The 10,055-nt window shown below is 38.2% G+C and overlaps 1 pseudogene; it reads left to right on the top strand.

Moving 5' to 3' along the window:
- The first annotated feature begins 5,717 nt into the window (after positions 1-5,717).
- Positions 5,718-7,014, top strand: LOC112400683 (lupus La protein pseudogene; annotated as a pseudogene).
- The last annotated feature ends 3,041 nt before the right edge of the window (positions 7,015-10,055 follow it).

The raw sequence follows: 10,055 nt of genomic DNA, 5'->3' as shown, positions 1-10,055 counted from the left end.
TATATATATAAATTTATATGACTAATCAGGCACCCTGAACTTTAAAATATATTGTACGCTGATTTTGTTAAAATAATAGCTTTCAGATATCACAGAAACAGCAAGTCTAAGGTGGGCCCAGAGCTGCAGCTTTATTCATTGTAGTGAGGAGGGGTTGATAGATCAGAGTCTGGGCTTGGGAGTCAGATTGTCGGCACTCAAATCCCACATCGGCACTTTCCTGGCTGTATAACCGTGGGCAAGTCACATCCTCCCTGGGTCTCAGTTTCTACATGTGCAAAATGGGGATAATTACGGAGCTGTTGCCTGAATTCAGTGAGATAATGTATGTAAATAGCTTAACATAGAGATAGGCACATCACAGGGGCTCAATTAGCAAATGTCATCTACTGTTGTTTTAGTAATTTATCTCCTCAAAAGATATCTATTGGATTCTGAACATGAACAAAATTCAAAACAAAAATAAATAAAACAGTAAGACAGCCCTGGGCCTCCAGGAGCTCACCCTCCTGTGTGAGACACAGAGATGGATACGTTTATATCCTAAGTGCTCAAATAGAGGCAGGCATACCCAGAGTACTGAGGCAAAATGAATAAGGGAAAGCTAGCAGCCCAGGGTGGCAGGAGAAGCTTCCAATCATGCAATGTTTTCTTAGTAGGAAGAGAGATAGGGCATCAGCTGGAGCAAAGGTTGGCAACCTTTTTCTGTAAAGGGCCAGATAGTAAATATTTTCAGCTTTGTGGGTCATTCAGTGTCTCTGTTGCAGTTACTCAACCCTGCAGCTATATAGACCATACATGGACGAATGGACATGGCTGTCTTCCAATAACATTCTATTTACAAAAACAGGTCTTTACTATCCAGGGTTCTTCAGAGAAACAGAACCACTAGGATGTGTCCATATACAGAAAGAGATGTTAAGGAATTGACTCATACAATTATGGAGGCTGGCAAGTCCAAAATCTGCAGGGTAGACCAGCAGGCCAGAGCTCCAGGGAGAGGTAGAAACCGCGGTTCAAGTCCTCGAGCTGTCAGGTTGGAGACCGTGAGAAAAGAGCCAAAGTGCAGCTCAAGCCTGAAGGCCATATGCTGCAGAACTTCCCTCCTGCTTTTTGTTCTATTCAGAACAACATATGAGACCCACCCACACTGTGGAGGGTGATCTGCTTTACTCAGCCTCCACTGATATTAATATAAATCTAACCCCAAAACATCCTTCAAGTGGACACATAAAGTCAACCATCACAAGGCCTCAGCCAGATTTGGCCCACTATAGTTTGCCTACCCCTGAACTAGAGAGAGAATTCTTTCTGCTCAGACTAAAGTGGTGGAGATCTTTTTTCCAGAAGCAATAGTACTCTGATTCCAAGGTATTATGCATTAGTCATTGTGTACTCTGCCAAATCCCAAGGCTTAAGGACCAGAGCAGGGAGACTAGAAGGATCTGAGATTGGGTTTGGTTATCCCCAGACCTCTTTCTCCCATCACTGAGAATGGGAAGGCCACTTGGCCTGAGCTTCATATCCAAATAGGACACAGTGGGGAGAAAGGGGAAGCCAGAACTCAGTGGGACACTGCTTTCTCCCCTAACAAATGGGACTGTGGGCAGAAGAGGGAGCTTAGCAGAAGGAAAGGATTATGTAGCCACCTTCCCAAGTGGATTAAACAAAGTCAAGTAGAAAGGGAGCCCCTCTCCTAATTCCAACCCCACATTGATTCAGTGATTTGTTTGGATTCATACAGAAAGACCCCCATCATGTTTGGTTCGAGGTCTGAGAATATGAGACTGTTGGTAAGATAGGAAAAGAAAAAGACTATGGAGGAAGCAGAGGAAGGAGGAACCAGGGAAAAGAATAGAGGGGTATAGAGAGCAAGGTGGGACATAACACAATAAATGAGAGAAAAGGGAAGAAAGGTGATTCTTTTTAAAACGTTTCAAGTTCAGTAGTCACACTCTGCAAATAAAAAAAGCAGGTACAATTCAACTCAACACAGAAGCTTGTGTGCAAAGTTACGGGAAACTGAGACATTGTATAAAAAGCTGGATTAAAGGTGATTCTGTGGTTTTGTGTGTTTTGTTTTGAGGGTGTGGCTCTCTTTCAGTCACCTGAACTCAGCAAAGAAATGGTTATCCTGATGAAATATCAATAGTAAAAACTGAAAAATACTAAAAATTTAAAAAAAAGCATAATTACCCAAAAAAAAAAATTGTCACTTCTTCCTCTCTCTGCACTTTGCTTTTTTAAACTTGTGTGTGTGTGTGTCTTTTAAGTTTTTGATTTTTTTTTTTTTTTAATCCCGAAAGGTAGACAGTAAAAGAGCTCCTGGAAGAAATTACAACCAGCTGCATGAGGGTCTGGGAAGCTGAGGAGCTGGAAGAGGGCTGGGACAAGAAGACAGGAAGGGGCCCTCCCCTCAGCTCTGTAGCCTCACTATACGACCACGGGCCGTGCGGGGTGGTGGTCTAGGAACGGTGATTTTTCATTTCACTTTTTAAATGTAAAACTGACTCTATATCTCTCTTTCTTAGATCTTCTACTTCAAAAACATGTCTTCTCTAGCTCGAAGGGTCTTATAGGCCTTAATTCATTTAAATCACAAAGTATTGATAGTTCAGGACTCTTAGAAGAAAAGTATTACTGAAGTACAGAGCTTAGGTTCATTATTAATAAAATCGGTCCTTAACAGCAGTCTTTTTCAAACTTACTGGCTCCTTGAGACTGTCTAAGGTTAGTAGTAGATGGCCCTCATCTAATAAAAGCATCAAACAAACAGGGGTATGTATGTATCATAACCCCTTTACGAGAGCTTTGTAAGAACTATGATGTCCCACACTAACCTGAAGGAAACATCTTGGTAGAGGGGTAGCTTGCTGTATGTCACAGCTGACCTGAAAAGCTGCATGAGAAAGGAATCAGTGTAAAGTAAAGCAGATTTTAACTACCCCAGACAAGTTTTTATTATTCAGCCCTATGCCAATCAAAAAGCTGTGGTAACTGGGATTTCTGATATTTTTCTAAGTAAATATAATAAGAAAAAATAGAAGAGAAACTCCCTGTCACTGTTTTCACAAACAAGGGTGATTTATATCACTACCCTTTCATTCATTTTTTTAACAAATTTACTGAAGTAGGTTTGAAGTTAAACTATAACCTCTCTGTTGATTTATGGTCAAAAGTATTTTTATTTTCCTTTGAACTGATTTTCTTTCTGTTGATTTGCTGCCCATCTACATTTTATTAGTATGATTTATACAGAGTATTTGTATGAATTATTTGTGTGACATACTTTGTGGAATAACGTGAGATGTAAATAAACATAATATCAATCATATTTATGGAGAAAATAAGACAAAACCAGCAGCTGCCAATTCACAAGAGCAAGCCCTGGTGAATGTTTGTGGTAGTATCAAAAACCTCACTGTGTTTAACCTTCCTAGGAAATTTCCTTCATATTATCTATGAATGTTTAGAGTTTCTTTTCTTGGTTCTCTTGATATGCCTTTCTTATAGCATCTTTTTCCTATTTCATAGCCTGACTTACATCTGTGATGATATTAAGCAATTTTTCCTTTTACTTCCTGCCTTATCTCTGTTTCCTTCAAGTTTCTTTTTTTTTTTCTTTCTTTTCTTTTTCTTGTTTTGGTTCCTTTCTTTCTTTCTTTCTTTCTTTTCTTTCTTCCTTCCTTCCTTCCTTCCTTCCTTCCTTCCTTCCTTTCTTTCTTTCTTCCTTTCTTTCCTTCCTTCCTTCCTTCCTCCCTCCCTCCTTCCTTCCTTCCTCTGTTTTGGTCTATATCATTCAGGTCATAACTCTTCTCAGTGTCTGCTGATCCTTTCCTGTCCATTTATATGGACACAACGTGTCACAACTCGGATCGAAGATGGCAGGCTTTACTTTAGAGTGGTCAGCTGGAGGGAGACTTCTGCTATTGGAATCCACAGGTCTTTTCTTCTAGACAGTGTTTTCCCAAGAAAGGAAGCCTCTGATCACCTGCCTGGAGGTTATAAAGCAAATTGTCAGGTTTCATAGAACTGAGCTAGGTGAGTAAAGAGGATAAAGGAGACTCATAATTCAAGACATAGCTCTCACCATTTAGTGTGTAGATACACATTTAATTCTTCTGGTTTTAATATTTCATCCCACCCTCAACTTTTTCTGATATTCTAAAGCAGAATTTCTGAACCTCTGCATTATTGATGCTTAGGATTGAATAATTCTTTGTTGTTTGGACCATCCTGTAATTGTAGGATATTAGCAGCATCTCTGACATCTACCCACTAGATGCCAATAACATCACCCCCACCCCGCAACTGGGGACAAAAAACATCTTCCCTTGGAGGCAAACTGAACCTGGAGAACCACTGTTCTTAGGGAAGCCCTCTTATTCAAACACTCCAGAGAATAAGTGACTTGTCTTTTTCTGCTATGTGTCTGTGTATGCATAATGAAAGACTAGGAGGGAGTGTTATATGTCATGCTATACAGATCTAAGGATCTAACTAGATGCAAGCATTCAACCAATCTTTACATCTTGATCCCCACTGAATCTTGAGATATCTGATACTTATAATTCCAGGAATTTTACTGGGTTCTGTGACAAGAAACCACTTGTTTCTTGGCTTCCATCATAAAGATTCTTACTCTTCTTTCATCTGCAAAGTCATAAAGAATTGTCCATCTGCTTTCAGCTTCAAAAATTTTCTTGATATGTCTTAACTATAGTTGTTTCCACTCCCATCTTCTTTGTGTTTGAGAGTTGCGAGGAATTTTTTTAACCCCTTTACTCTAATTCTTGTAAATTTGAAGGACAATTTATACATGTGTTCTCTGTCATATTTTTGCATGATTTTTCAATATTAAATGCAAACCTTAAAATAATATCTGTGTTTATGGTTATGTACACAGAATTTGGAAGGTACATTTTATTTTCTCTAGAGTATTATCATTAATCCAGGAACAGGAATCCCTTGTATGTGCATGAAAAGGGGTGCTTATGTCTTTTCAAAACTCACATGTTGAAACCTGTATCGCCTATGTGGTGGTATTTGGAGGGGGTGCCTTTCAGAGGTGATTAGGTCATGAGGACTGAGCCTTTCATAAATGGGATTAGTAACTTTATAAGAGAGATCCCTCACCCCTTCTGCTATGTGAGGACACAGTAAAAATAAGGGTCTATAAACCAGGAAGTGAGCCCACACCAGACACTGGATCTGCCAGCACCTTGATCTTGGACTTCACAGCCTCCAGAACTGTAAGACATAAATTTTTGTTGTTTATAAACCACCCAGTCCATGGTATTCTGTTACAGCAGCTCTAGTGGACTAAGACAAACGGTACAGCTTATACAGCTGGGTGTGGCAATAACTTACTTCTAAGTTTTCAGGATAGCTAGCACATTGCCAAGGCCATCATTAGTGCTTAGTTCATCTGATTGATTAATTGGTTCAGCTGATACTTACAATTGCTCCCTGAAGCTGACTAAATAAATATTAGAACACAGGGAAAGTGAGGCACAGAGAGGTTAAGTGACTTGTTTAAAATGACACAGTTAGGCCCGAAGCCCCACCCACCCTGGCTGCAAGGGTTGCCGGGACAACCCCCATCTTCTTTAGGTGCGTTGGGCAAGCCGCCAGGTGCTGGGGACAGGAGACGCTGCTGTCGCTGTTAGTGACCTGTGGCATGTCTCTGTGGGACCGGGAACTTAAAGATAGCCAGAATGGCAGAAAATGGTGATAATGAAAAAATGGCTGCTCTGGAGGCCAAAATCTGTCATCAAATCAAGTATTATTTTGGTGACTTCAATTTGCCACGTGACAAATTTTTAAAGGAACAGATCAAACTGGATGAAGGCTGGGTACCTTTGGAGATAATGATAAAATTTAATAGGTTAAACTGTCTAACAACAGACTTCAATGTAATAGTAGAAGCATTGTGCAAATCAAAGGCAGAACTCATGGAAATAAGTGAAGATAAAACTAAAATTAGAAGATCTCCAAGCAAACCCCTCCCTGAAGTGACTGATGAGTATAAAAATGATGTAAAAAACAGATCTGTTTATCTTAAAGGCTTCCCAATTGATGCAACCCTTGATGACATAAAAGAATGGTTGGAAGATAAAGGTCAGGTACTAAATATTCAGGTGAAAAGAACATTGCACAAAACATTTAAGGGATCAATATTTGCTGTATTTGATACCATTGAATCTGCTAAGAAGTTTGTCGAGGCCACTGGCCAGAAGTACAAAGACACAGACCTGCTAATACTTTTCAAGGAAGATTACTTTGCAAAAAAAAAAATGAAGAAAGAAAGCAAAATAAAATAGATGCTTAATTACGAGCTAAACAAGAGCAAGAAGAAAAACAAAAGTTAGCAGAAAGTGCTGAAATAAAATCTCTAGAAGAAAAGATTAGCTGCTTGCCGAAATTCTCGGGGGACTTAGATGATCAGACGTGTAGAGAAGATTTGCATATCCTTTTCTCAAATCATGGTGAAATAAAACGGATAGACTTTGTCAGAGGAGCCAGAGAGGGAATAATTCTGTTTAAAGAAAAAGCTAAGGAAGCACTGGATAAAGCAAAAGACGCAAATAATGGTAACCTACAATTAAGGAACAAAGAGGTCACCTGGAAAGTACTAGAAGGAGATGTGGAAAAAGAAGCATTGAAAAAAATAATAGAAGATCAACAAGAATCCCTAAACAAATGGAAATCAAAAGGTCGCAGATTTAAAGGAAAAGGAAAGGGAAATAAAGCTGCCCAGACTGGGTCTGCTAAAGGAAAAGTACAGTTTCAGGGCAAGAAAACTAAGTTTGCTAGTGATGATGAACATGATGAAAATGGTGCATCTAGACCAGTAAAAAGAGCAAGAGAAGAAACAGACAAAAAAGAACCTGCATCAAAACAACAGAAAATGGTGCTGGAGACCAGTAATTTAGTAAACATTTTTCATTCCTTTTAATTAGATTTTAAGCTGCTTTTGTCTTTGGAGGCTTTTAAAAAGAAAACCGAATTAGGTCCACTTCAATGTCCACCTGTAAGAAAGGAAAATTTTTTTGTTGTTTAACTTGTCTTTTTTTGTAGTTGTTATTGTTATCCAAATGAGTATTTTTTAATGTATAATTCTGTTTGTGTTCTTTCAGATTATTCAAATATCAAAAGAAACATCCTTCCACTAAATTGCCTTTGTAATATGAGAGTGTATTAGTACAAAGTAATAAAATGTATACTGCATAAAAATAAAATTAGTTTATATAAAAAAAATTAAAAAAATAAAATGACACAGTTTGCAGCAGATCTAAGACTAGAAACCTAGTTCATTTCTTTTTCACCTATTCTAGTCTTTGTAGAATTAGCATTTCACAAAGAAAGGTCTCACAGCAAAGATGAAATAAGAAGACTGCCTGTTGGTTTTAGAAAGTCAAGGCACTCCTATGGCTTACTCAGTAGAAGTAACCCATGGTTTCTTGGGTGATGATGAGCCCTTAACTGTGTGCAGGCCCTGTGAAGAGATGATAATAATAATAGATAACACCCATGGGCATTTTCCTGAGTGTCTGGCTCTATTGTAGGTTTTTGTATACTTTACCTCACTGTGTCCTCACAACAACTTCTCAAGGCAGGGCTCTGAGTTGGAAGACAAAAGCTGAAACTAGAATCCCTACTGAGAAATGCATTCTTCTAAAAGTATTAGACTTACCCTTTCAAAAAAGAGAAATTATAATTGTTTATGAATAGGAGAATCTCAAAGTCCTATGCTCTCCCCATTGGATGGTAAGCATGGTGCTACCAATATGAACTCATAGTATAGGAATCAAGTCTGTGCATTTTGCTTGTTGGTTTAAGATTCAGTTAGGTGACCCTGAATTTCTAGCTCAAGTCAAAATCCATAATTTTACTTGCCAATTTGGCCACCTGGATGAACCCATAGTTTCCTCATACAGAAATTTTGCAGATTGATTTTTTTTTTTTACCTTTTGAACATAGCAAACCTCTTCAAAACATAGTAGCTTAAAACAACAATCATATATTTTTAGCTCAATATCCTGCTGGTGGGTAATTTAGCTTGGGCTAAACTGGGCAGTTCTGATCTTGCTGGGATCAGCTGATTTCACTCATGTGGCTGAAGTTATCTGGCAGTTATTGGGGGGCTGACTGGCCTAGAAGGGACTTTGCTGGTGTGGTAGACTGAATAATGCCCCCTGCCCACTACCAAGATGCTCACTTCCTGGTCCCTGGAACCTGTGAATATATTATTTTATATAGCAAAAGGGATTTTGCAGGTGTGATTAAGTTAAAGATCTAGAGATGGGGGAGTATAGTGGATTATCCAGGTGGGGCCAGTGATATCATCACAAGTGTTCTTATAAGAGGGAGGTAGAGGGAGATACTTCTACAGAAGAGAAGAAGGTGATGTGATGACAGAAGCATAGATTGCAATGATGAACTTTGGAAATGGAGGAAGAGCCCATAAGACAGGGGATATAGTCAGACACTAGAAGCTGAAAAAGCCTCTCCTCAGAGCCTCAAGAAGGAACCAGAACTCCTGACACCTTGATTTTAACTTAGCAAATCTGATTTTGGACTTCTAACCTTCAGAATTATAAGAGAATATTTTTTTGTTGTTTTAAGCCATTAAATTTGTGGTAAATTTGTTATAGCAGCAAAAGGAAACTAATACAGCTGAGATAGCTTGAATGACTGGGGCCCCTCTCCAAATACATGTTCTTCCTTCCTGCCTTCCCTCCTCAATGTACATCCTGCCCTCGAGCCATACTGAACTGCCAGCAGATCCTATAGCATTGCTATAAAATCTAGAAACATAGATAAGTTTATTTTTTTTATTATTTGTATTTACTTCTGAACACCCAGGCTTACTTTTTTATGGGCTACGTTAAATGTGAAGATTTATTCAGTGAAAATCGGAGGTGTAATTCATCTAAAGCAATGAATCATAGATGCATATGCAAAGATTGATGGAAATACTTCATTAATGCAGTGTAGTCATGGTAATTTTGTGCAGCCCATTTAACTGCACTCTTAGTAAGGAGTGCCACATAGAACGTACCATGTGATGTTTTTGAATATGCCATGTATTTTAATGTAATATCAATAATTCACTTGTAAACATTTATATGTACATTTGTCAATGTTTCCAGACATTATGGACACCATGTATAATGCCCGTGATGTTCCATGCTTCCCTGTGTGAGATGCCCTATCCCCCCTTGATGGCTTTACTATATCCTAATTTTCCTTCAGTACTTGGATCAATTAATTTCTTTATGAAACACTTCCCTATCACTCAATCCTAGTGGCTGCATTGCCATCAAACCTCCTCCTTATTCCCTTGATCTTTTGAATTTAATAAAGTGTAAAATGAAATGTATTCTATAAAGGATTAATACAGGATACATACCTTAAGCAAAAGTTGACTTCAACATGACAGGTGCTATTATCTCAGGGAAGGTAGAAACAAGTCTAATTGGGGATAAATAAACAGAAAAGCTAGTTCTCTGAGAGTTAAACTGTCCACAAAAGGTAGGTAAGCTCCTCTCAGATAATAGAGAATTACAGAAGTTAAATTATGTGCTTGAGAGAAGCAGTCAATGAAGTCTGTCAGCTGGTTAAAAATAAACCTAGAGATGTCGTCACTATAAATTTATTTTTTATCTAGGGTCTTTCCTTTCCCATTTAAAATCATTCTCAAATCTTACATTTTCTATGAAGTCTTCATCTACTAATATGCATCTCTGTTCAATGTTCACAATTATCTGTACTTTACCCATTTTTTTCTTTTTTCATAAGCATTGGGGGCAGAGTCCTACTTTATCTCTATGATATAAAGTGCAGGGTGCATTCACAAAGCTTCATATATAATCATAATAACAATAATCTGTATTACAAATGACAGACATAGAATTGCTATTCCATACCTCAAAATCTCAAATCAGGAGAAATAAATCTCTATGCATTTCATTGAAACATTTCTCTCAAATCTGGTTTGTGGAACATAGATAACAATCTGCCTATTCCTGCAATGTTTTTTTTCATTGAAA

The sequence above is a fragment of the Neophocaena asiaeorientalis genome, unplaced genomic scaffold (assembly GCF_003031525.2).
Source record: "Neophocaena asiaeorientalis asiaeorientalis breed wild unplaced genomic scaffold, Neophocaena_asiaeorientalis_V1.1 scaffold153, whole genome shotgun sequence".
Taxonomy (NCBI): domain Eukaryota; kingdom Metazoa; phylum Chordata; class Mammalia; order Artiodactyla; family Phocoenidae; genus Neophocaena; species Neophocaena asiaeorientalis.
Note: the sequence above shows the minus strand (reverse complement) of the source record. Positions and strands in the feature narration are given on the sequence as shown.